At 43.8% G+C, this 27,889-nt stretch overlaps 1 protein-coding gene across 11 annotated transcripts in view; it reads left to right on the top strand.

Annotated features, from left to right (window-relative positions):
• Positions 1–27,889, top strand: part of ARHGEF7 (Rho guanine nucleotide exchange factor 7) — a 181,657-nt gene that overhangs the window by 5,433 nt on the left and 148,335 nt on the right. The gene's annotated exons all lie outside the window — the stretch shown is intronic.

Raw genomic sequence — 27,889 nt, 5'->3', positions numbered from 1 at the left:
GCGGATGCTAGAGGAGCACAGTTCAGCTCACGACAGGTCTAACTTCAGAATGCGGATGCTAGAGGAGCACAGTTCAGGTCACGACAGGTTGTTTCTACATTTGAACCAGATCAGTTCATTAGCTGTGGATCTGATTGCATGATGCCAGGTGCTAGGGAAGATGACAAAACCTAAATAGTAGAGTCTTGGGGGTTCTAGTGCAGAAAACATAACTCGAAAGACAAGAACAGCATGAGGCAGTAGGAAGTCAAGAGTCATCATGTCAGATATGGACGAGAAGGAGCAAAAGAATCAAGGAGCTAAAAAGACCAACATTCGAGCAGGTCAGACCCGAGACTTGCCTGACATGTGGGTAAGAGTATGGTTTGCATTTCCCAAACTGTAACTGGCAGACCTAGGTGATTTTCCACAGGCTGGCAGAAAATCAGCAAATCTGATGTCACGTAGGAAAAAGAAAATACTTTTTTCCAGGTGAACTGGAGACTCGCTTTCTGCTCAGTCTTAGGATTCTGGGGTTGGTTAGGGGCTGGGTTGGGGAGAAGCATAAGTGCCCACCTGCTAGAAATATGCCTTTTCTTAGGTCCTTTGGCCCTAAAAAGAACGTGGTGAGTGATCACATGTGTAGTAGGGTAAGGTTCTCACTCAGGCCCGTGACCTGTAGCTGTAGTAAAGACTTGTTGATTGGCTAAGTCACTTACAGAAAAGTTACAATATGATATCTCCAGACTGTGTTTTTAAGGAGACAATTTTAAACGCTGCAAACTGAATGCTTGGTTATATCAAGTTGCTTCTAACTAAACTACTCTGAATATGGTTTCAGAATAGTGATTTTTGCAATAATAAACATTTACTTTTGAAGCTTGTGACTTTATAGTCCTGTCTCCACCTTGAACCAGTGTGATTCTGGTTTGGGTTTCAGGCCTAGGGAAGAAGGTAGCTGGAACTGCATTTGCTGGCTCACTAAAAAGAAAGCAAACAAACTGAAATTCAATTTAAATCAGGAGCGCCTGAAGAGATTTCCTGAGAACCAGACTAGAAACTAGTGTTTATGTTGGCATCACACAGACACAGGAGTGCACACACACACAAGCATACACACATGCATACATGCACACTTGCACATGCATGTGCACACACGTGAACACATGCATACACACATGCATGCCTGCGCAAGCATGCACACATATGCATGTAAATACATATGCACACAGAGACCCATACATGTAAATACACATGCACACATGTACACAGACACATGCACGTAAATACACATGCACACACAGACATGCATATAAATACACATGCACACACATAAATACACATGCACACACAGACACACACATGTAAATACACATGCACACATGCATACACACGTCTGACTGGGGTTGAGAGAGTGGGGGAAGGAGTGCTGGCGCGTGTGGCATTCCATTTTCTCAGGGGCAGCTGCTCTGTGAACTCTCCAAGTCGAGTCCAAAGGGTGCCGTCTCAGGACCCGGCCCTCATTCCATTAATAGAAGTCACTCCAGAATCTGCCTGCTTGCTTGCTTTCTTTAAGCACTGACTGCCTTTCTATACATCTTCTTAAAAGAGAATAAGATGTCTGCCCAGCATGGCAGGCAGCATGCTCCTCTCGTTTGCAGGCTCTGTCCCTTGTAATACCCATGCTGCAGATGAGGACCCTGAGGTCTGGCAGTTAGCTTTGCCCCAGTTCATCTGGCTGCACTCCAGAGGCGGAATATTCCAGCCCAAGGCTGTGACCTTTCCCATGGAAAATGAGACTGCTGCTGCCACATACACTGAACTTAGGGGGAGATTGGCAACCACTGCCTTCAGAAATTTACAAACCAGATCAGGAAACGAGACGGAGGCTGCAGTGTAACCCAGCACCCAGGCAGGACAAAAGTGAAGACTGGAGGGAGTGGCTCAGGTCACCCGCCATAGGGGCAGAGTGGGAGCCCTCAGGAGTGCCTGGAGCCACTGCCGGTGTCCTGCTTCTCAGGACATCTGGAAGCAACTCTGTCCTGCAGTGGACATGACTCCAAAGGTACCCAGGGCAGGGCCCCTTGCCCTGGAGACACCTGCAGAAGTCTGGGTGCTTCTCCCTGGCCGCAGAACGTGAGTTCAGTGCTCCTGTGCCATCGGGTAACTCACTGTGGTTCCTAGGCTTCCCTCTGTAGGGCTTACCAGATTTCCACGTAGTCCAAGATTTCAAACCATGTGTGCATCTACACCACACACACTTTTAAAATTCAAGTACTATGTACACACTAACGAATCTCCCTTTAGAGGCCACTGATCACTCTAAAATATAAAAAGTGGAGGTGATGGGGGCTGTGAGGCGGGTGGGGGCAGAGCTGTTTGTTCTTGTGTAGGGTGAATTTTAGCCGTTTGGATTGGAGTCTTGTGTGGGCTTGACGCCCACACGTCTCTCACTGCACGAGGGAGGTGGCAGAGGCACATCATCCCTCTGGGCACGCAGCTCTACCACATGCATCGCCGGGGGCTGGGAGGATTGGCGTCCCCCGAACCCGCAGGTCCCTGCCCGAAGACACTGGGAGACCTGTCCTCTGTGTGCTTCAGAGTCAGGCACGCCTGGCTTTGTTCCCGCAGCCATTTGCTCTGTGACTTCCAGCACTTGTCTAACCTAGTTTCTTCCTCCTAAAAATGAGATGAGTGATATCCACTGGTGGGGGCAGTGAGGTCCTTACCAGGGTGAATGAGTAGATGTGCTGGTCACAAAGTAATTCCTCAGTATGCAGTGGTTACTGTTTTATTGATTGACACTGAAAACCTTCCCCATCATGTCCAGAAGACTCTAAACCAAGATTTGAACCTCGGAGCTACCCAAATCCAGAAACACTGGTTAATTCTCACAACAGGGCAGACTCTTACAATTTTCGGGGGCTGGCAGCCTCTGCAAACCACTCTGGACAGACCACCCTTGTCTGGGTTGGTGGGCCCACTGAATGTGGCTTCCAGGGCCCTCTGGTCAACGCCAGATCTGGGCACAGCTGCTGAATGCACACAGCTGCTGGCTGGGGAGCCAGAGGGCTGAGCGGGTGGACTCAGGTTTCGCTTATATAAAGTTTCATGCATCCGCAGGGCCGGGAGTCACAGGTGGGAAGTAAGGGCCAGCCCGCCCCACCCGGTGTCTGCAGAGAGAGGGCTTTGGCGCTGCCCCTGGGCCCACAGCTTCTGACTTCTCCCTCCTTTATCAGTTCTGTCAAGTTAGGTTAGGAGAATTAATCTCCTGATGTTTTTCTATTTCTAACTTTAGCTTTGAACTTTTGAGGTTTGGTGAACCAGACTGGTGGTTCTTAATCCCGTTTTTGCAGGATGGTGTCATGTTTGCTGGGGTCTCGAGGGGGTGAGGGGAACTGAAATGGAATGTGTGCACAATGTATTTCAAACACATGTATGTGAATTCATTTAATCAGCCTCTTTACCAGGTTCCTATTATGTGCATGCTGGTGACCCACATCACACGCATGGAAGTACACGCATGGATGCCAGCCACACCACCTCTTCAGGCAGGCCAGAAGAGAAATGCTAGGATCTTGGGTATAAAGTATTTGCGAGTTCTCAGGATGAAGGAATGTAGAGTCATCCAGCCCAGACGCCTCTGTTTGCAGATGGCTTCGCTGAGGGCACCTGCATGTGGTTGTGTAAGCTGTGTACTGCCCAGTCTTGGGAGAACCATTCACACTGTAGTCTAAGCGAATGGCTCCAAGGCCTGTGCTGGGAGGCAGCCCTGGGATACTATGTATAGAGGTCAGTGTCCCAGGACACAAAACAGAGTGGAGAAGGGTTGGAGTAGATGACAGAAGTGGCCCCAATTCTCCAACCCTCCCGTGCCCCTGGCAAAGTGACCTTGTAGTGCCTCCATCAAGAGGTAGGAGTCTTCTTCCTCACTTCTTGAATCTAAGCTATGACTTGTTTTGGCCAATGGACTGTGGCAGAAGTGACCAGTGTCAGTTCCTAACCCAGGCCTTGGAAAGGCTTGCACTTTTCTGCACTCTCCCAGGACCTGTGTCTACCCCCGAAGAGACCCCAGGGCTTGGGTGCTGGTCACACAAATGGAGGAGAACTCAGCTGTCCCTGCCTAGGCCATCCCGGACCTATATCCACAGCCAGCCAACCTCAAACATTGAAGAGAGCCCAGCCAGGGCCAGCAAGCTGCCTGCCCTGCCCAGAGCAGGCACAGCTGCACCAGCAGGCCTGGGCCAGGTTGACTCGAGCCAGTCACTGAGGTTCACCATGGCCATAGATAACAAATCACATACACACACACACATACCCATGCCATTCTTAACTAGGGGGCATGCCGACATACATAAATACATTCCATCCCAATCACAAGAGTGCTTGTACCTTTGTTTAAAATACCCTCTATATTCTTTATTTTCTTGATAATTTCCTCTCTAGTATTTTCTCTATTCTCATTTTTTAGAAATCTGATTAAGACTAATCAGAGATAATATCTATTGAGTGCATACTGTATGCCAGGCACTGTTCTAAGGACTTTGCCCATAATAATGGATTTAACTCTCCTCACCACCCTATAAGGGAGGTCGTGACAGGATTGCCCCCATTTTCAGATTAGGAAATGGAGCTCCAGAGCGGCTGGTAACCGTCCGTTGTTGGCTGGTGGGCTGCCCCTCCCTGGCCCCGCCCCCTGCCCCTGCGGCTGCCAGGCCTCCTGGGTTGAGTCTCTCATTTGCTGACCTTTCCACTTGTATCTTTCGTCTCCTTTTTAAAGACATTTCCTTGACTTTATCGTCCAAGTTTTCTACTAACGTTTTTTATTTTGACTCTACTTTGGCTATATTGTTTTAATTTCTAAAAGTGCTTTTTCCTTGTTATCTGGTTTCTCTCCGTTTCTTCCCTTTCAGTCAGTCCCTTCCTGTTCCTGGGATGATTCCTCTCTTCCTGTGAACATTCATTACAGTTTCCTTGAAGGGTGATTCCTTCCCTGCAGTCACTGTCTCTGTTTCCTCTGAGTCCTCTTATGTAATTTTTTTCCATGTTGGAGATTTTACGCAAACATCAGATGATCTTTCAAGCGTGAGGCCCTCAAAATGACCAGGAAGTCCTGTGTGACTGCCGGGGTCCAGGGACAGGTAGGTCTCGCCGCGAGGCAGCCTGGCGATGCCCAGAAGTCTGGATCTGTTGGTCTCTTCTCCAGCAGCCATGAGTCTCTCCAGAGACTCCTTCACCTGCCTCGTGTCAGAACAGCGTCCATCCTCACCTTGGCTCCTGTCCATGCTGGCCCTCCCCAAGTTCTGGCCTCTTTGGTTCACTTTTCCCCAGAGAATAAGCCTCGTACCCCTGCAAGGATGGCAAGAGGGGTAGCCAGCTGTGATGGGACTGGGGCCCTTAGGCCTGTGTCTGACTCTTAAACAGGTGGCTTGTCAACCACCTGGGAGGGTGCAGTTGGCACTGGCTACTGGAATGGGACCTTCCTAGTCTCTGCTGAAGCCCCGCCCATCCTCCGTCTGCTCCCTGCCTTTGTAATGGTGGCCTGGGGATAGGTGTCTTCTAGTTTTTTTGTTTTGTCTTGTCTTGTTTTTTAGACAGAATCTCACTCTGTCACCCAAGCTGGAGTCCAATGGCACGATCTCAGCTCACTGCAACCTCCGCCTCCTGGGTTCAAGTGATTCTCTTGCCTCTGCCTCTGGAGTAGCTGAGGCTATAGATGTGTGCCACCATGCCTGGCTAATTTTTGTATTTTTAGTAGAGACAGGGTTTCACCATGTTGGCCAGGCTGGTCTCAAACTCCTAACCTCAAGTGATCTGCCTCCCTCAGCCTCCCAAAGTGCTGGGATTACAGGTGTGAGACAGTGTGCCCAACCAGGTGTCTTCTCGTTTTATTGAAGATGATGCTTGTGTTTCTTGTTCTCCTGGCTGTTTTGGAGGGATTTTCTTTTTTCAAGAGAAGTGAGGCTGAAATCATTTTACTGTACTGCTTTGGACCTGGAGTCTTTCCATTATGAGAGAAAGAGAGAGAGCGAGAATATATGAATGAATATCCATGTCCTACGCCCTGGGTTTTGTATCTCTTCTTCTGAGTACTTTAAAATTGCTAGAGAAAACAAAACTGAAAGCTGGTTATTTGAAATGTTCTTTTTTTCCTGTTGCTTGGTATTTTGTGCATAACTTTATTATTACACTTGGAGCAGTTTTTTTTTTTTTTTTTAAGCGGCTGGTGGTTGTCCCATCTTTTCTTTATAGAGGCTATATATAATTCAGAATCCCAAAAAGTGTATATAAAAGAAATATAAGCCTCGTCCAGTTTATATTAAATTGCTTTTGTCTGAAATGGGCATCCAGTGCTCCAAGTGTGTTTGGATTTGCGTGGTCTCTCACCGTGAAGCCTTGTTCTGACAGTGTGATCTCTTAGCAACGCCTTTAAAGTGGTCTGGTTTTGATTAATTGTAAATATTATGGCCAGTGATGGCTTTTCCCCCTCAATTCTGAGTGTCTCACTACTAAGTTCCTATGCCAGGATTTTCACCAATGGCCTGTCCTTAAAGTCTTTAAGTTCATAAGAGACTTTGAAGTACCCATTTGCAGTTAGCAGATTTTTCAGATGTCTTTTGTTAGGAATACAGATTTTCTGAAAAAGCCTATTGCTTTCTGAACACATGCCAAAAGATTGTGGCTTTGTCATTCTCTTTAAGGAAGAATGCTGTAGTGATTTTGATAGGAAATTGGGAGACCCAGAGAATATTCCTGGTTCTGATTGTGTCTGTTTGGCTCCTCAGGAGGAGGGAGAGCCTCACCTGCCCACATGGAATCGGTCCAGGCCTCTGTTTACCTTGAGCAATGTCATTGAGGCTTCCTCTGGTGCTTAGGAAAGTGCCTTAAGACCTGGGTCTGTCTCATTGATCTCATAAAGCACTGGTGCTGGTGACAGATTTCTTCTGGTGGAAACACATTTTCTGGTTATAGTCGTCCCTATTTGTTAAGCATTTTTGTTTCTTTTGAAAATAGGCTTTAAGCCTGGGTGCGGTGGCTCACGCCTATAATCCTAGCACTTTGGGAGGCCGAGGTGGGTGGGTCACCTGAGGTCAGGAGCTCAAGTCCAGCCTGGCCAACATGGTGAACCCCGTCTCTACTAAAATACAAAAATTAGCCGGGCGTGATGGCGGGTGCCTGTAATCCCAGCTACTTGGGAGACTGAGATGGGAGAATCGCTTGAACCCAGGAGGCGGTGGTTGCAGTGAGCTGAGATCGCACCACTGCACTCCAGCCTGGGTGGCTGAGTGAGACTCCGTCTCAAAAAAAAAAAAAAAAAAAAAGAAAGAAAGAAAAAGAGAGAGAGAGAAAGAAAGAAAGAGAGAAAGAAAGAAAATAGGCTTTAACTAAATAGAATATGGTCAAATGCTTGTGACTTGTGACAAAGGTTAAACTTCCAGAAAGAGCTATAGAAGCCATAATTTTCCATGATAAGAAACTAGAATGGAATGTCTTTCAGACTTTATCAATTGATGACAAATGGAGAAAAATAAAAGTTCATTTATGACACTTCTGAACAAGTGCATTTCCCTCGATTGAATCTGAGTAATTGCAAAATCAGCTATCCAAGGTTGGCTCTTCAAACAAATAACCTGGAGTCGTAAGCACACTGTTTATGAATTGCTCAAATGAGACTCTGGGAGCAAGACACCACTCACCCACTCACCCTGCACCTAGTTAAATCTTTTGTTGCCTGTAATGGAGCTTCCACCTTAAAAAACTAGAAAAATAAGGGCAAATTAAACTCAAATTAAGTAGTAGGAGAAAGAGAATAATAAAGAACAGAATGGAGGTTAGAAAATTATTAGAACAAACAAAACTGAAAGCTGGTTATTTGAGAGGAACCAATAAAACTGATAAACCTGTTTGTGGACTGATTAGGAAAAATGGGGAAAAGACAGATATTACCAATGTAAGGAATCACCATGGATCTTACAGATATTGGAAGATAATAAGTAGATATTAAAACATTGTTATGCCAACAATTTCTACAACTTAGATGAAATGGATAACTTTCCTGGAAGACACGAAGCTCACTAAAGAAGATGTTGATAACCTTAATAACCCTACATCTATTACAGAAATAAATTTGTAGATAAAATTCTTCTCATAAAGAAAATTCCAGCCAGATAGCTTCACTGGTAAATCCTATCAAGCTTTTAAGAAAAAAAAAATAGCAATTTTACACAGACTCTTCTAGAAAATTAAAATTGGGCCAGGTGCAGTGGCTCACATCTGTAATCCCAACATTTTAGGAGGGAGGATTGCTTGAGGCCAGGAGTTCGAGACCAGCCTGGGCAACATAGTGAGACCATCATCACTACAAAAAATTTTAAAAATTAGTAGATGTGCCTGTGGTCTCAGCTACTTAGGAGGCTGAGGTGGGAGGATCACCTGAGCCTGGGAAGTTGAGGCTGCAGCGAGCCATGATCACACCACTACACTCCAGCCTGGGCACCAGAGTGAGAATCTGTCTTGGGGTGGGCAAAAAAAAGGAAGGAAGGAAAGAAGGAAGGAAAGAAAGATTAATTAATGAGGGTGTACTTCTCAACCCATTCTAAGTGGTAAGCATTATCCTGATAACAAAACCTGACAAAAACGTTATAAGAAAAGACTATAGGCCAATAATGAACACAGATGCAAACCTTCAAAAAAATTTAGCAAATCAATTTCAGCATTACATGTAAAAGGTAAAATATCATAACCAAGAAGCATTTATCCCAGGAAATAAAAATCAGTCAATACAATTCATGATATTAACAAACTAAAAAAGAAAAATCCAGAGGATTTTCTCAATGGATGGCAGAAAAAGCATTCAGTCCAATCCAAGCCAACGTAATAAGCTCTTGATAAACACTCCCGGTGACCTAGGAATAGAAGGAAACTTCCTCAACATGATAAGCGGCATCCATGAAAACCTACAGCCAATGTGAGACTCAATGGTGAAAGACTAAAAGCTTTCCCCCTAAGATCAGGAACAAGGCAGGGATGTTCACTCTTACCACTTCTGTTCAACCTTACACTGGCGGTCTCAGCTGGTACAATCAAGCAAGTAAAAGAAACCAAAGCCATCCAGATTGAAAAGGAAGAAGTAAAACTGTCTTTATGTGTAGACTATATGATTGTTTATGTAGAAAATTGGATAGGATCTACATAATAGCTAGTAGAACTAGTAAGTCAGCTGAATGTGGTGGCTCACACTTGTAATCCCAGCTACTCAGGGGGCTGAGGCAGGAGAATTGCCTGAACCTGGGAGTTGGAGGTTGCAGTGAGCCAAGACTGCGCCGCGCCACTTCACTCCAGCCCGGGTGACAGAGCGAGACTGTATCTCAAACAAACAAACAAGCAAACAAACAAAAAAACTAGTAAGTCAGTTTAGCAAGGTTGAAGGGTTAATATACAAAATCAGTTGTATTTCTATATATTAGCAACCAACGATCAGAAATTGAAATTTGAAATACCATTTACAATAGCAAAGAAATGAAAGAAAACACAAATGCTTAGGGATAAATCTGACAAAAGGTAAGAAAAACATGTAGACTCTCAGCAACATATATTGCTGAGTGAAATTAAAGATCTAAATAAATGGGGCTATACATAGCATTTTGGGTCAGAAGTCTTGCTATAAGCTGTTCTATTCATATTGATCTATAGATTCCACAGAGTCACAATCAAAATCCCAGAATTTTTTTGGTAGAAATTGACAAATGATTCTAAAGTGTCTATGGAAAGGCAAAGGGCCTAGAAACAACTTTGAAATGGAAGAAGAAAGTTGGAGGACTTGCTTTCCAGGGTTTTCATAAAGCAACGGTAATAGAGTCAGCAGGACGTTGCTATAAAGATAGAGAAATAGATCAACAGAACAGAATAGACTTAGAATTAGATCCTTCAAGACACAGACAACTGATTTTCAACAAAGGCGCCAAGACGCTTGGCTGTCCAAAGGACACTCTTTTCAATAAATGATACTGGAACAAGCAGATATTCGCATTTTTAAAGATGAACTTTGATCTATACCTCTTAGTATACAAAAATTAACTAAAAATCATAGATCTAAATGTAAAGCCTAAAACTAAAAAAAAACTCCTAGAAGAAAATATAAGAGAAAACATTTGTGACTTTGGACTAGGCAAATATTTCTTATATATGACATCAAAAACATGATCCATAGAAGAAATGATTCCATACAAGAAAGAGTGGACAAATTGGACTTAATCAAAACAAAAAGAACTTCTATTACTTGAAAGACACTGTTAAGAGATTGAAAAGACAGTCTATATATTGGAAGAAAATATTTGCAAATCACATGTCTGTTTAAGGATTTGTAGCTAGAATTTATAAAGAACTCTCAAAACTTAATAATAGAGAGCCTAATTTTAAAAATGGGCAAATGATTTGAATAGACATCTCACCACAAAATATGTACAGATGGCAAATAAGCACTTGAAAGGAGGCTCAACATTATCAGTCATTAGGGAAGTGGAAATGAAATCTGCAAGGAGATAGATGCCACTACACACCTATCATCACGGCTGGAATCTAACAGAGTGATCCTCCTAAGTGTTAGCATGTATGTGAGGGAACCAGCCCTCTCGTGCACGGACAGTGGGAAGGTAAAATTGTACAACTGCTTCAGAAAACAGTTCATCAGTTTCTTAAAAGAGTAAACATACATCTACCAAATGTTTCAGCTATTCTACTTTGAGATGTCTGTCCAAGAAAATGGAAACGATATGGCCGTACCGTGCCTTGCACACAAGTGTTCATAGCAGCTGTATTTTTCATAGCCACAAACTGGAAATAATACAGATATTTTACAGGTGATGAGTAGCTAAACAGATTGTGGCATATTCCTGTAATGGAACATGGCTCAGCAATAAAAAGGAATATTCCATGACATGGATGATTCTCAAAATTATGCTGAATAAAAGAAGCCAGACAAGAAAGTACTTAATATATGATTCCATTTATAGAAGATTTCTAGTGACAGAAAGTAAATCAGTGCTTGCTTGGGGACAATAGCTGGGGTAGGAGAAAGTGATTGTGGAGTAACTCAAGGAGACCTCTGCGTGAGGGGCAGAGTCATTACCTTGCCTCTTGTGACAGTTCCATGAGGTTGCACTATGTCAAAACTTACCAAAGTGCACAGTTTACATATGAGCAGTTTATTGTATGTCAGTGATACCTCAGCACGGCACATGACAGTCTTTACCCTGAGCATAATTACGTTTTTGTTGAGTGTAATGGAGCTTTAATTCATTTTATTTGCTGTCCCCTAGTTTTGAACTAATCGTGAATTTAGAAAATGTATAGAATTTTAATGTGCAATGGTAAATTGTGTAATTATGTTTTATATAGGGGAAGGGATTTATTGACAGCTCATTTATTGATTTATTTGTTTATTTTCTCATCAAATCTTTACTATGTTCCAAGGATAGTGCTAGGAACTGGAGATTTGATGATTTGCAGAAATAGACTCGCATACTATTTAGTAGGGGAGAATAACATGAGAATTACATGAACTGATTGTGTCACACGTGAGCTACATGCTCTGAAGGCAAAAGACAGATTTCCAAACACGCAGCAGAAGAAACTATGCCCCTTGGCAGATGGGGGCCCAGGGCGGTTTGGGGAAGGCTGTCCTCAAGAAGTGGCATTTGAGTTGCCCTCTGACTGATGCATAGCTGTCGTAATAGGAGGGGCATGCACCCCTAGACAGAGGGGCCCTTTGAGGCCTGGGGCAAGAGGAGGCCTGCTTTGTTGGGATTGGCGAGGAAAGGCCTGGACGGGTAGTGCTGGAACCCAGGGGACGCGGAGAGTCAGGCAGAGCCAGGCAGCACAGGGCTGGTGGGCCATTAGTTTGTAAAGGTTTTGATACTTTTCAAATTTTTAAGGGGAGAATGATTTGATCAATTCTGTGTTTTGAAAACAATAGCCATAGCATGAAGAACAGATGAAATGAGCCCAGGATGGAGGAGGTGAAGATGGTTATGAGACTCTCACAGTTGCCCATGGAGAGCTGTGGGAGCCAGGGCTGGAGTGGAGGCAGTGCTGACAAGGAGACAGGGATGGCACCGAGGGAGCCCAGGAGGGCGCGGCGGCGGGTGGACAGGGGACAGTGCTTGGAGTGACTCCTGGGTTTCTGGTTGCACAACAGGATAGATGGGGCGGTCGTCTGTGCTGGAGCCCTGGGTGAGGCTTACCTAGGTTTGGGGCAAGGAGATCAGGAATGGATTCAGGGTTGGGTGTGTCCTTGGAGGCATCTGCATGGAGCTGTTGGAGCTTAGAGGCCCCCTGGACTGAAGCATACACGTGGGATTTGTAGTACAGAGATATGAACTGAAGCTGAAGGACTTGTGAGATTTCTTACAGGGCAGTTAAAGTGCAAACGTGAGAAGGCCGAGGGCCAGCCTTGGGAAAGGTGGAGATGAATAACCGATGAGCCTGAAGAGAGAGACTAAGGCAGGGTGGTTGGAGGCCATTAGTCAGGAGATGGGCAGTGACTTGAAGTCAGGGGCTGAGGGTGCTGGTGTGTTTCTGAGAGGTCAGGTGAGTGCAATTCAGAAGATTGTCTGCCGGCTTTGGCCTGTGCTGGGTGGGAAGGAGGGTGCTATTCCTAGCTGTTTTAGGACAACCGGCCAGCACATACCCAGAGCCCACATACTGGAGCAATTGGGGGCATGCCCAGGACTGAAGAGGGGGCTGGCAGAGAGCCTGGCAGTTGCCGAGGGTAGTGGAAATACTGGAATAGAGTTGTGGAGTATGGGGGGGGGACTCAGTGAGGGGGTGGACGGTGGGCCTCGTGGAAACCCACCCATGGAAGGGTGCATGCACCTGTAGTGATTGGCAGGGAACTGAGTGGGAGATTAGGGCACTCATTAATTTTCTTGAATGTTTGGTTAAGAGGAAGTGATCTTCAGTGAGGGTCAGCATGTTTTTCTTGATAAAGGAAGCTCTAGCAAACTGTACCCCTTTCAACAGCTTTAGGGGAGAACGTCTCATATTTTTTCTTTCCTGTCCCACGTTTTAAAGTGTGTTCTTTTCCTTCCTGATGGATGCATCTGGTGGTTTAAGGCCAATAAGTGTTGCGTTTAGCTTGAACAGTTGTTTGTTACTCTGGAAACATCTAAGACTTTCATCTCCAGCTTATAAATGTATTGGTGTCAGGTGTTTAAATATTTCCCCTTTGATTCATTTGATAGTGAATGGCTTCTGAGGTCAGGATGGGGACACTGCCAAAACCAGCTGCTCTCTGCTGAGTCTATGTTTTGCAGGTGACATCTGAAACTCTAGATTTGATATCATTAAGGCATTTTAGGGATGTCAATGTATGAATTTTAGAAAGTTCAGGTGCAACTTGAGGACTATTTGTGTGAGAATTCTGTGAATCCACTTGTGTCTCTCCTGGGATTTGCTTTCTCTTTCCCTTTGGAAAATGCTCACAGCGTGTTACACATCATGCTAAATGGACGGAGATGAAGCAAATCCAGTGGTGCTTATTGGGAATATAGTTCCTAAATAACTGCAGTAAATGTAAGTAATATCCTGGGGAATTATTTTTCTAATTCAAAGCATTAAAACATGAACAATTCAGTTCTGTCTCCATGTGTGGGAGAAGTAAACTCACCACTTACTTTTTTATTTTCAATCCTTTTTTTTGAGAGGAAGGTGGGTACAGAGTGTTATTGGGAGTAGGGGTAGGGATATTGAGGGAAGGGAGAATGATATACACACACATATACATGTACACACATAAGTATACACATCTACGCATATACACACATGCATCTATACACACGTATATACACACGTATATGCATACATATTTATACACGCACGCATATACACGCATATACACATATGTATACACATGTACACACACATGTATATACACATGCATATATACACATATACACATGCTATATACACATTTATACACCTGCATATGTACACATGTATATAATGCACACATATATACGTATGTACATACAGTATATACACACCTCTATATGCACATATCTGTAAACACATATGCCTACACACATGGATATGCACATATGCAGACATACACATGCACACACATAAGCATACATGAACACGTGCATATCTATACACGTCGATACACACATGTATATGCGTGCACATATGTACATATGTTTCAGCTTGTGGGCTGAAAATATCTGGGTTGGTTTGGTTTCCCTCCTTTTATAGCCAAAAGTGGCAGAGCTGCTCAACACGAACTTTTGTCTGTCACATATGGAAATGTTAGCAATGTCACTGACATCAGAATTGGCAGTACATGTCTTTCCAAGTTGTTTTCAAGGAAGATGGTTCTTCCATCTTTTTTTTTCTTTTGTCTAGATGATTATATGGTTTGTAAATTTGGGTGTATATGAGAATGCCCAACGACCTGTGGAAATCGAGTGCTGGACACCCCCAGAGTTCCTGATTTCGTAGAACTGGAGTGGGGCAGAGAATCTGCTTTTCTAACAAGTTTTCAGGCAGTGCTGGTGCTGCTGGTCCTGGGGCCACGACTGAGAATCACTGACCTAGCCCACTGAACTCATTAGCCCAGCAGCACCATGACCTGGACCAGCCAGATGGTGTGCATGACCCGTGAAGCAGACAGGAGGCCACGGTGTGCTCACCTGGGTGTTTTTTCCATGGGTAGCACAGGCTGCTTGCTCACCTTGGTGTGCCCTCCCCATCCTCATGCTTAACAAGTTTCCTAACTAGTGTCTCCTTAGTTCAAGACAGAGCAGACTCCGAGTGCTGCTTCCTTGTGGGCTTTTGGAGTATTTAAACATGGAGGCAGAGAGATAGAAAATACATCCTGCTTGGGTTGGAAGGGGACTTGGAATTTATCTGAAAAATTGGAATCCCATTTATTTCTGTGCATAACTTTTTAAAATAAAAAAGAATGTTTTTTTTCATACAACAGAAGAGAAACAATCTCCATTAAAAGGTGAAGCTCAGGAGGTTTGTACAAGATTTGATGAAGTATGTTACTTAAATTGAGGCATGTATGGAGACATCAGTGAAATATTCAAATTAGGGTTGGGAAGAACTATAGTTGAATAAGATATTGAGTCACAAAAAATGACCAGAAGACAAAGTCACACTGTTTTAGGTAAAGATGCTTTTTAATGCCGAGGCTTTTAAAGGAGAGTAAATCAACCATGTGGCCTGGTTGTGGGAACTAAGGGCAGCCTCAGGGAAGAGTCTGGGTTGCCAGTTCAAAAACACAGCTGGGGCCAGGCACAGTGGCTCATGCCTGTAATCCCAGCACTTTGAGAGGCTGGGGCAGGCGGATCACTTAAGATCGGGAGTTTGAGACCAGCCTGACCAACATGGAGAAACCCCATCTCTACTAAAAATACAAAATTAGCCGGGCATGGTGGCACATGCCTGTAATCCCAGCTACTCGGGAGGCTGAGGCAGGAGAATCGCTTGAACCCAGGAGGTGGAGATTGCAGTGAGCCGAGATCTCACTGTTGCACTCCAGCCTGGGCAACAAGAGCGAAACTCCATCTCAAAAAAAAAAAAAAAAAAAAGTTAGCCGGGTGTGCTGGCTCATGCCTGTAATCCCAGCTACTTGGGAGACTGAGATGGGAGGATCACTTGAACCCAGGAGGTGGAGGTTGCAGTGAGCTGAGATCACACCACTGCCCTCCAGCCTGGATGACAGAGCGAGACTCCATCTCAAAAACAAAACCAAAAAAACACAGCTGGGCGAACGGCTGCTCATCAAGGAAGCAGTTCATGTTGTGGAGTTCACCTGAGCCGTAGCCTCTTTCTGACTCGAAGGGTTGGTGGGTTTTGCCATCCTTAAATTGGGGATGCCCTTGTTCTGAAGGTCTGAAGCAGCCTGCACGGCTCGCACTGTCCTTTAGGCAAAACCAGACACATTGCTCAATTTCAGTCCAGCATATGCTTTGCAATTCAGTGGCCAACTGAGGGTCCATTTGTAAAAACTGAATATGGAGAAAATGATGACAATTTTGACAACACCTCACCGCCAAGTCTGGCCATAGGAGAAAATACTGGATCATGTAGAGAAAGAGCTGGGTCTGGAGAACCAACTCCAGCTGGCACAGAAGCCCCTTTTCTAGACGGTTCATTCGCTGGTGGCTTTGCTGAAGCCTTTGGTGACCATGGCTGCTTTCATGAATGGCGCTGGAATCACCTGACAAGGATTTCCAAGCAGCCATCATGAAAAGGTCTTAAAAAGCCATGACAGATTCTCTGGAAACAAATGAAACAATGGAACATCTCAGCAAAGAAATAAAACTTATGAAAAGGAAATGAAAAGTATAGAACTGAATAGAATAATGGAAATCAAACTCACTGGATGGGCTCAAAGGTACAGTAGAGATGGCGGACGATTGATTAGTGAACTTGATCAAGGACTCGTCAAGGGAGGGGCTCAGTGTGGACAACAGAGAGAAAACAGGCCTCAGAAAGCAAGGGCTGCCGAGGGCGGTACACACTGCAGGACAGCAGACAGCATGGGAACGACAGCAGGATTCTTCCCTTCCCTCCCTGGTTCCTTGTCTCTCTCTCTCGGTCTCTCTGTGACTCTGTTTCTCCCCTTTTTGTCTCTCTGTATCTGTGACATCCTCTACCTCTGTCTCTCCCTCTCTGGGTCTATGTCTCCGTCTGTCTCATCTCTGAACTGTCAGAATCACAGGAGGCCTTCCGAGCTTGTTTTGTCCCCCTTGGTAGAAGAATGAAGGCCACTCTGTGAAACCTATGGCTCTTGCGGGTGCCTGCATGGAGCACTGGCAGTGGACAGGGGCCTGATGTGGGCTGCGGGAGCGGGCCAGCTGCTTATGGGGAAACCCAGTTTGGGGCCTGTGATTTTCCTTAGCGATAGGGAGGTAGGAGCTGTAACCAGAACTTGCTCTGGGCAGCACTGGCTGAACCAATGCCCATGCACAGAGGAAACTGAGCCGTGGGCCTGCAGGTGGGCAGTCCTGGGAAAGCTGGGCAGCCCATGGGCAGCTGGCCGCAGGCAGAGCCGGTGGCAACAGGATGTGGCCATCAGTCTCAACAGGGAGGGGTGAAGCTTTTAAGGTAAAAACTAAGACAAGACAATATTTCATTTATCTCTATCATTTTGTCTACAGTGATCATATTTCCAAGTGTTATTTGGGATAGTTCTTGTCTTAAACATCCAATTCTCACACTAGACCAATTATATTACTTTTTGGTATTTTACTTTTTGCCATGTCAGCGTCACTCAACTTCACTTTTGGTAGCCATAATCAAGTGATTTGTTAGAGTGTCACAGGCACAGGTCCTTGGTTCATTAATTCACAAATAATATACCAAGTGCCTGTCTGTATGTGCCATCTGTTAAGATACAACCGTCATCCAAACAGACCAAATACGCTGCAGCTGGAGTGTGTATTGTATAGTGCAGGGAGAGATTCTGTAAACACCACACAGAAATCAGTGAGAGAGTACATTTACCAGTGATATGTGTTATGGAGGAAAACAGCAGGTGGCGGGTGGGAAGTGCCAGCACCTAGGGCGGTGGTGCAGGTTTACATCGGGTCGTCAGGGGGTTGTTACTGAGAAGTGACGTGAACAGAGACTTGATGAATGGGAGCAAAGAAAGGAGTGAGGTGAAGATCTGGGAGGATGGTGTTGCAGGCAGAGGGAACAGCTAGTGCGAGGTCCTGGGTTAGAAGTCTGCCTGGCAAGTTCCAGAACAGCAGAGGCCAATGAGAGTAGGGAGGGTGGTAGCTGGCTGATGAGGTCAAGGAGGGAACAAGGGAGCAATTGCCTAGTACCTGCTTGGCCATTCGAAGGACTTGGCCTTTTATTATTAACCTTTTTTTTCTTTCTTTTTTTTTTTTTTTTTTGCTTTTGTAGAGGCAGGGTCTTGTTCTGTTGCCCAGGAGGGAGTGCAGTGGCAGATGACAGCTCACTGCAGACTTGAACTCCTGGGCTCCAGTGATCCTCCCGAGTAGCTGGGACTACAGCATACATCACCATGCCCAGCTAATTTTTAAGTTTTTTGTAGACACAGGGTCTTGCTATGTGGCCCCAGCTGATCTTGAATTCCTGGCTTCAAGCGATTCTCCTGCTTTGGTCTCCCAAAATGCTGGAATTATATATAAGGTCTAGGCATGAGCCACCACACCCAGCCTAGATCTTCTTTTTTAAAAAGAGCAGTTTTAGGTTTGCAGAAGAACTGAGCAAAAAGTACTGAGTTGCTATACACTCCTTTCTGCCCACCCACTTTCCCCCATTAACACCCTACATTAGTATGATGCACCTGTTAAATTGATGAGCTGATACTGATACTTTATTATTGACTAGAGTTCACAATTTCCTTTAGGGTTCACTGTGTGTTGTATCTTCTGTGGGTTTTGACAAGTGTATAATGACATGTAGCCACTGTATAATAACATGCAGAGTAGTTTCACTGCCCTGAGGTCCTCTTTACTCCATCTAGTCATACCTCCCTTGCCTCAACCCCTGGCAACTGTTGATCTTTTTACTGTCTCCATGGTTTTTTTTTTTTTTAATTTACATTTACTGGTTTATTATAAGAATATTGCAAAGGCTACAGATGAAGAGACATGTAGTGTGAGCTATGGGGTAAAGGTCGCGCAGCTTCCATGCCCTCCCTGGGTGTGCCCCCTCCAGCAACCTCTATGTGTTCAGCTGCCTGGAAGCTCCAAAAGTTTTGTCTTTTCCAGAATGTCAGATAGTTAGAACCACACATTCTGTAGCCTTTCTGATCGGCTTCTTTCACTTAGCAATATGCATTTAAGGTTCCTCCATATTTTTGTTATGGATTGATTGCCCATTTCTTTCTATCACTGAATAATCTCATTGTATGATATACCACTGTTTTTTCTCCATTCACCGATTGAAGTACATCTTAGTTGCTTCCAAGTGTTGGCAATTGTGAAGACAGTTGCAATAAACAAATGCGTGCAGGTTTTTGTGTGGATGTACGTTTCAGCCCCACGTGGGTAAATATAATACCAAGGAGCACAACTGCTGGATCATATGGTAAGCCTACATTTAGCTTTGTAGGAGACTGCCCAACTGCCTTCTAGTGGCTGCACCATTTTGCATTCCCACCAGCAATGAGTGCGAGTTCCATTGCTCCACATTCTTGCCAGCATTTGGTGTTGACAGTCTTGTGGGTTTTGGCCATTCTAATAGGTATGCAACGGCATCTCCTTGTTTTAATTTACATTTCCTTCATAATATATGATGTTGGACATCTTTTCATGTGCTTATTTACCATTTGTGTATCTTTGTTGGTGTTTTTTTTTTTTTCAGATCTTGTGCCCATTTTAAAAACTAAGTTGTTTTCTTCCTGAGTTTTAACAGTTCTTTGTATATTCAGAATACAAATTATTGATTAGATGTGTTTTGCAAATTTCTCCTACCTGTCAGTGGCTTGTCTTCTTGTTCTCTCAAGGACTTTGGCTTTTCCTGCGTGAAATGGGGAGCTTTTAATGGTTTTGAGTGGAGGAGTGACATTATAGGCAAATTATAAATAATGATAGTAACATGAACCAAATAGAATTCTTGTGTATACATTAGCAGCCTTATCTTTAAGTAATGAAGATCAGTGTTTTTAAGTGGTTTTTAAAAAATGCATTTCCCAAGTACAGATTGCTACACATCTTATTCACAGCTATGGCCCTATTTATTTCAGCTCACACTGCTGATACTTGAGTTTTGGGTGATAATGATCTTTTTGTCACCTTTTTATTACTCACAGATAATATGAAAGTCCCAACTGGCCCGTCTTTCATGCAAGAGGCTTTTATAGCCCACGAGTGTCCTTGGCCAATGCTTCCTGCCCTCTCTTCCTATCCTCTTGCCTCTCTCTCAAGGGCAGGCCCAACTGCTATTTATAGAGAGATGTGCTTAACTGTGGATGTCCTCAGCTGTTTCCAGTATCCTTATTTCACTTCCTTCTTCTGGGTGAATGGCTCCCTCCTGCTTTACCATCTCCTCTCGAAAATTAGCCTGCCTCTTTGCATGCCTTCAAATCCCCCACAAGTTAACACATGGATGAAAACAGATTTCTTCCTAGGTGGTTGGGTTCAGTCTTCTCTTAGATGGCTCTGAGACTTGAACTTGCATTAAACACAGCTTCGAACCAAAGACTCTTGAGTGGGAAGGGCCAGGAACAAAGCAGTGCAGGACTGTGGAGCTCCCACTGTTGCCCCCTGGCTTCACTGTGTGTGGAGCTGGACGGCAGGAGGACACTTCAGAAGCAAATCTGAGTAGTGGAAGCAAACAAACGCAGGGCTGCCAGAAAAAACCCTAGACTTCTGAGAACACAAATATGAGCAGCGGAGGAGCACTCGAGACTGCAGGACAGGAGCTGCCACTCTCACCGCGGTGCCTCGGTCAAGGGTAGGATGTTGGGTCGTTGGTGAGGCAGAGAGTAGATACAGGAGGCAGCATCCCAGCAGAGAGCAGACTGCTTGTGCTGAGGGTGGACATGACCCTGCCTTGTTTCGAAACTCACCCAGTCAACGACCACACAGCCAGTACCCACCTTGGATTCACTAGCACATTTCCGCCAGAGACCACAGCCTTCTCCATAGGTGTCTTTAACAATGGGCAATAAGAAAATAATCACCAACCATGCTGAAGTGCATTCAGTGGGAGAGAGAACATGCCAAAGGGTCGGAAACAATAGAGCAAGGGAGCTTAACAAGAAAGCGATGAGCAGCTCTGATTCACAGAATGCCGTGCCATCATTTACAGTCTGTTTCCATTAGGTCACAAGCATGAAAGTGAAATAAAGAAAGACAATTATTCCATGTGAACAAGTGGAACAACAATCTTCGACCACAAGACTCAACTTGAGTTGTCTTATGAATCTGTAATGCTCTCAGTTTTCTTGTACCCAGATCCTTTAAGGGCACATGGAATGGCGGCTGCCGATGGAAGTGGTGAGAAGTCAATCGTGCCCATCCCTGCTGCACTGACTTCCTGGGGGTCTGCATTGCTGCAGCCTGACCTTGAGGGGTGGCAGGGCACGTGCTGTTTCCCAGCTCACTCTCACTCAACAATTAAGATACAACTGCTGCATTTTCATCTAACAATACTGGGAGAGCAAAATATGACTCAATGGAGAAATGTATTCTGGGTTATCTGATGAAGTTTTATCTTTAAATAATATTTTGTTATCCATTTTTGGCATTGGTATGAGTTTGGAACTGTTGCCACCAACTCTGAGGGATTTTAAAATGTGCTTTTGGAGTTTGTGAGAACCAAGCCTCAGGGGATGCATGAGTCAGTTGAAGCTCTGTAGTCTTGTTGGTCTCTCTTTGACATTTCATGTCTCTGGCATATCTGAATTTAGGTTGGGAATGGGAGGTTTTGTACACTTGTATCTATTACTACCCTTTATAATCTGGCCAGTTCCATACTCATGGAAAACAATTTGTTTGTTCCCAGATGGCTGCAGCATTTCATTTAGAGTTGGGCTTTGGGACTTCTTGAAGAAGGAATGCAAAAGAGAAACATGCTTTATAAAAGGTTTAAATTTCTTCCAGGAAATGACTTGCTTAGTATGCTAAAGACTTTTTGGGGGAGCAGCTTACTTATCTGATATTTAACAGTCGAATCCTTGGCATTTCTGCCTGTTGCTTCATGTTTTCCAATGGATTTGGAAGAAGAGTTGTCCTGGAGACTTCCAAGTTAGCTCCACTGACCTACATTTTCACTCCATTTAACATTATTGACTGTGGAATGAACCCAGAGTGCTGTGGAAGAGCATAATTCCTGATCAGAAGACAGCTGCAATTGAATTAGAATAAAGCAGTGACTACCATGTAATTAAAAATTAGATGAACCATTGAATGCTAAGCAGACTTTTAGAAGGTGAACTTAGGATTTCAAACCTACCACTGCATCTCGGCATGACATGGTGGCGATCTGCCCTACAAAGACCCCAGTATACTGGCAGCCCAGCTGTCTGAGGACTGTTTTGTGATGGGGGAGTCACGTTGGCCTGAGGGGAAGAATAATGGATTGGGAGTGGTCATTGTCATCTTCTCTAATGCATTTAATAATACTTGCACATGGGAAAACATTCAAACGGTACAATAAGTAGAGAGAGAAAAGCAAATTTCCCTTGTTCTCCTGTCCTCGATGCCCAATTCTGTTTCCCCATAGAGAACTCTTGTTAAGTGTCTGGCGTATGCTTACAGAGATAGCTCCATGCATTTCTAAACACCTGCATACATTTTCTTCTTGCTTCTTTTTTTTTAAAACACAAAAGGTAGAAATTATCCACAGTGTTCCCCATGTTCCCTACCTCGCCAAACATAACTTGGAGATTGTAACATATCAGGATATAAAGCTGCCCCTTTTTTAAAGGCCGTATGGTAGTGGTGATGGTCTGTGGAAGCATTAGAATTCTTTTAATCTGTCCTCTAGATTGTTTCCAATCATTTGCTATTACATTGTGTTCTAAGTTTAGATGCCACCAGGAAGCTCTCCAGGTTAGGTGCCAGGCAGAAAACAGATAGATGGCACACTGAACAGAGGTGGTTTATGAGACTATTTATGAAGTGAGGGCAGGAAGAAGGACAATCTAGAAGAGATGGATTAATGACTGAAAAGTCGTTAACTCTCTCTGGCCCGGGAGGGAAAGGTGGGGAGAAACAGGGTTACTCCAGCCAGTGAGAGCTGTAGTTACAGGGCAGGCTGCCTGACAGGAGCCATGGTCTTCCACCAGTGGTGTGTTGGTAAATGTTTAACACCTGGCTGTCTGCGAGGGGGGTCCTGGCACGTACTGTTTGCTGATTTCTGTGCCGTAGGTACTTACACCAGGGCTTTCAAGCCACCAGTGTGACAGAGTGAGACCCACACAGCCCCCTGTGAGCCAGCACCAGCATCTACCACTCTAGGCCCCTGCTTCCTGCCAGGGCCCCCTGTTGGCTCAACCCCACCAGAAGCCAGAGAGCAGGGAAGCCTGGTTGATGCAGTCCTCAGAGGTCGGTGCAGGTTGGTAAAATCCACAGGCAGTGCAGTTGTGGACACGACATTTCAGCTCTCTGAGTCCCTGTTTTCTCATCTGGAAAATACCAGAACTACCTCAAAAGTCTTCTATGACCCTTTCAGCTAAGGTTCTTTCTTTCCCTTACTCCAAGATGAGTGGATTTGGTGACCTAAGTGGTTTAGGTCATTTAGTGCACAGTTGCTGACTATTTAATGTGAGACATCTGTGGGCCCTGCAGTTAGGGAGCTTATGTCTAAATGAGGGAGATGAGATGTGCACAAGTAGGTCCAGCTATGTTGTAGGTCTAACTGTAGACAGAACCACACGCATTGAGGGGGAAGTGATCTTTCATAGCTGGGGTGATGAGATTTGATGGCAAAGACCTGGGGTGACTTTCATTCTGTGGTTGGGAGTCTGAATTATTCTCCAACTGGGAAAAAACCAGAACACTTCTAGATTCAGTCTACATATACCACTGGGTTCTGTAAGTATGGTTCTGGTACCATCAACGTCTCCAGGGAACTTGTCAGAAATCCAAATTCTTGGGTTCCACCCCACCTGCTGAATCTGTGTTACTCCAGGTGATTCTGATGCATGTCGATGTTTAAGAAACACTGAGTTACACCATACCAGTGGTTCCCAAACCTGGCTGAAAATTAGAATCAGATGAAGACTTTAAACATACACACACACATGCACACTGACACTAAACTCCTGGGCTGTACTTCAGACCTACGCAGAATCAGAATCTCCCTGGGGAACTAAATACTTCTCAGACATGACTATTTTCTACTGTTGATCTTAATTGTTGAGGTAACATTGAACCTGTTTAATTATTTGCCTTGCTGATACTGCCTATTATTCCTTCTCTAGTGGTTTTTTACTCAAACTCTTTCAAATTCTGAGAGTCTTTAAATCCTGAGAGGTGGCAGCTGTCTTACTCGCCTCTCTGCTTTGGTTGAGGGTAGAGATGATTGTTTCTGCCCTGAAGTAGTTGTTAAGGACTTGACATGAAAACTGGATAGCTGTAGACGCTTCTGAAGTCTGACCTTAATGTTGCTTTGTGATTAATTTGTAGCAAATATTCATATCACACATACCACTTATCACATATTAAGTATGAAAGCCATACTTTGAAGGAAAATTGCAATGATTCTGGGACTGTCTATGCCTCTGCCTGGTTAGAGTTCTTGAGGGAAAAGCCTGGAGTTTATTACCATGGAGAATTTGGCACAGGATTTCTGAAAAGTGAACTGGGCAGAGTTGTTGGTCATTTGAGGCCTGAGTTTTCTGAATATTTCTGGAGACTACATGAAAAAGGAGACTCCCCTGCCCCTTTGAATTGTGAAGGGTGAAGGGTTTGCTGATTATAAATAAAGCTATGAACATTGTTGTACATGGCTTTCAGCGGACCTATGCTTTCATCTCTCTTGGGTAAATACCTAGGAAAGGAATTGCTGGTCTTAGGGTAGATGTATATTTAACTTTGCAAGAAACTGCCAGTTTTCTAAGCATACCGTTTACACTCCCATTAGTCGTGTCTGGGAATTCCAATTACTTTACATCCTTGCCAACACTTGGTATATTGTCAGCCCTTTCCATTTGATCCATTCTGGTGGGGTGTAGTGTTATCTGTAGCTTTAATTTGCATTTCCCTAGTGACTACAAGAGGTTGAACCCTTTTTCATGTGCTCACTGACCATTCGTTCATATAGCTTATTTAGTGAAAGATTAAAGAGACTTTCAACCACCTTATTTATATCGTAATATTCCAAACATGTTTTTCCACTGCAGTTTCACCCATGGTCTCAGCTGCCCTTTTTTACTTGCCATCCTTGAGAACACCCGCGACTGCTAAGATGGCACACCTTTGAGACGCAGTTCCATCTGCCTCTTCACCTTTCCAGGCCCAACTCAGAGGTCACCTTTTATGCTGGTTAAGCCTCTGGAGAATTTCTCTGCAGAATTTAGGTTTCCCTCTGCCATGCTTCTGTGATGCTGAGTCTACATCTCTGTGGCCACACTTTACCATGCTGTGTGCAAGCTTCTGTGCATCACTGAGGGCAATGCCTTGTCTCACTCTTTGCATTCACAGTGCTTATGCCATCATCTGCTGTGGACTCTAAGCCCAATATTGCTGGATTAATTTATTACCCATTTCATCCTCCCAACTGCTCTGTGCAGAAAGATGTATTGGCCTTAAATCAGGGACAAGGGCATAGATCCAGAGGGGTCAAGTGACTTGTCCAGTGTGACACAACATACTTGTTACACAGCCAGGCACTACTTACTATAAAGTTTTGACTCTTTGACATTACAGTTTTCCAAACAGGTATGTTTTAGGTACAGTGTTCTTTGACTTAGCTTGCTACAGGTATCCATGTACATGTACAGAAATATTTTTCAAGGATATGCAGGCACAGGATGGTTTTAAGGGAATCCACTTCCAGACCCTCAACTTACATACACAGTCACCTAAAACTGACTAGCCTTAGAAGGTGCCTGAAGCCATGGAAGACATGAAGCTGGCTTGGCCGTCCCATCTCCCCTCTCACAATGGCCATTCTCCCACTTCATACAGAAAGGCAGACTTTGCACCTGTCATCTTCCTGAGGTGCACTGTTGCAAGATGGAAAACTTCCAGGCCATGTAACAAAGAGACAATTAGAAATATTGATGGTATTAAGAAGTCAATGACTTTAACGACTGAAATTTTGCAACTCAGAGGTTTCCACTTCCTAGCTTTCATAGAAATCAAAGGAGACCTAATGAAGTTGTTAATAAATGATTTAAAACATTTTTAACTTATGAGAGACCATAACTGGACTTTGTCCATATAACTCAGAAGGCTTTAAAGAGTTATGTCATGACAAAACTCCTTCTATTTTCATGTATTTATTTTTGTGAACAAAGTTTTTCAGGGTTTGCATAAAAATCTTCCAAGATAGGAAAACAAGTGATGCTAGACTATACCTCACTCCAGCAAAAAGTGATAGTCATTCATGGGTAAATGAACAAACTAAAAAATAAGCCCTATATATTTCATTAAGAAAAACCATTTCTGGCTGGGTGCAGTGGCTCATGCCTGTAATCCCAGCACTTTGGGAGTGTGAGGTGGGTGAATTGCTTGAGCCCAGGAGTTCAAGACCAGCCTGGGCAACATAGTGAGACCACCATCTCTGAAAAAAAAAAAAGAAGAAGAAGAAAAAAAAGAAATACACTTCCAGATGAAACTTTGCTTTTTATATGTAATAATTTATAAAAACTGTAACATATTGTTTCCATCATTTGTGTACTCATAATAGTTGTATTAACTCAGTTCAGAAAAAAATCATAGCAATTAGATTCTTATGGTTTAATACTCTTAAATGTAGAATCAGTTATTATTTGTGGTAGTTATGTTCTAGAAAGTTACCTTGATCACTGAATTACTGACAAATGCAACATTGCTCTGAGGAGAAATATAGCATTAGGATCCATGAAGACTCTGGCCACAACATTTTGCCAACCAGTCAATACATAACCTTGTTTTATGTGTATTTTTGTTTGAAGATAGTTTAATGTAAATTTCTTATAATTAATCATATGCAGTATTTCTTTATAATAAACACTGTTTCAGTTACAGCATTATGTACTGCTATGATTGTATTAGTTTAATTGTCAGTCATAAGTATACACACGCACACAGTACACATATACAGTACTCACAGAATACTGTGAACATGCTTTATATTGTATAGCACAGTAATAACAAATACATAAAGTCCTGAAAAGAGCATTAAGTGAAGATTAAGCATTTAAAGCTTTATACACATTAAAGTCTTACTGTGGATGGAGCTGCAGGATGTGTGATGGTCAGTGAGTGCACTGTGGTTTACCCTATCAACCTTAGCTTGCCCCATGAAAATCAAAAGAGGCTGGTGGAATTTACTCTGCACAAGAGGAAGATGTCAATAACGGCAGCACATTGTGATCTGGAAGAGCTACCTTAAGAGTTTGTCTTTTGCAACTTGTTGATGGTGTTGGCAACTCTCTCTCAAATTGGCTAGAAAAATTGGTTCAGCCTTGTCTGCCTTGCTTTTCGCCTCAAATCTTTAAGCATCTCAGAATAAGGGATAAATGCAGTGGAAGTGAGGCGCTTAAATGTGAGGCTACATTCAAGTACAGGGTCACATTCTTCCATGTCATTGGAAATTTTTTCCAAGGCAGAATTCCATTCTGCTATTTTGGCTGCTGTGAGAAGGACAATTCTTGGAGTCTTAGGGTGACTTTTATCACTGACTTTGCTGCCATGTTTCATCATCTCATCCAGGTTTTTGTTTGTAGGTTCTACTCCCTTCTCTGACAAACTTTCCTCCACATCATCTTCCTTCATGTCGTTGAAACCTTCTCCATTTATTTGCTGTGCAATATGCATTATTTTTTTTACCTTTTTTTTTTATATTTTCTGAAACACTTTCAAAGTCTTGAAAAGTTTTCATAGTCTGGCCAAATGTTTTCCCAGCAGTTACTGACAGTAGCTTGCTTGATGCTGTCCCAGGCTGTGTCAATGTAATCAATAACGCTGCGTATAGTGAGTGATTTCCAGTAGTCTATCATGCTGGCTTCCTTGTTGGCGTCAAGAGCCTCACAAGCTTTACAATAAAGTTCCCTCATGTAGTGTGCCTTGGAAGTTTGTATTATGCCCTGAGGTGCTGGATGAGAGATGCAGTATTGGGGCATGAAAAGAACTTCTATGTTGGGGTGAACATTTTCAAGTTCATCATGGCAATGAACTGGGGCATTACCCAAAATTAATAAGACCCAGAAAGCAAGGTTTTTTCCCTGGAGATATCGTTCAACTTCTGGAATGAAGCTGTGGTGGAACCA

The sequence above is a fragment of the Trachypithecus francoisi genome, unplaced genomic scaffold (genome assembly GCF_009764315.1).
Source record: "Trachypithecus francoisi isolate TF-2019V2 unplaced genomic scaffold, Tfra_2.0 Lachesis_group18, whole genome shotgun sequence".
NCBI lineage: Eukaryota > Metazoa > Chordata > Mammalia > Primates > Cercopithecidae > Trachypithecus > Trachypithecus francoisi.
Note: the sequence above shows the minus strand (reverse complement) of the source record. Positions and strands in the feature narration are given on the sequence as shown.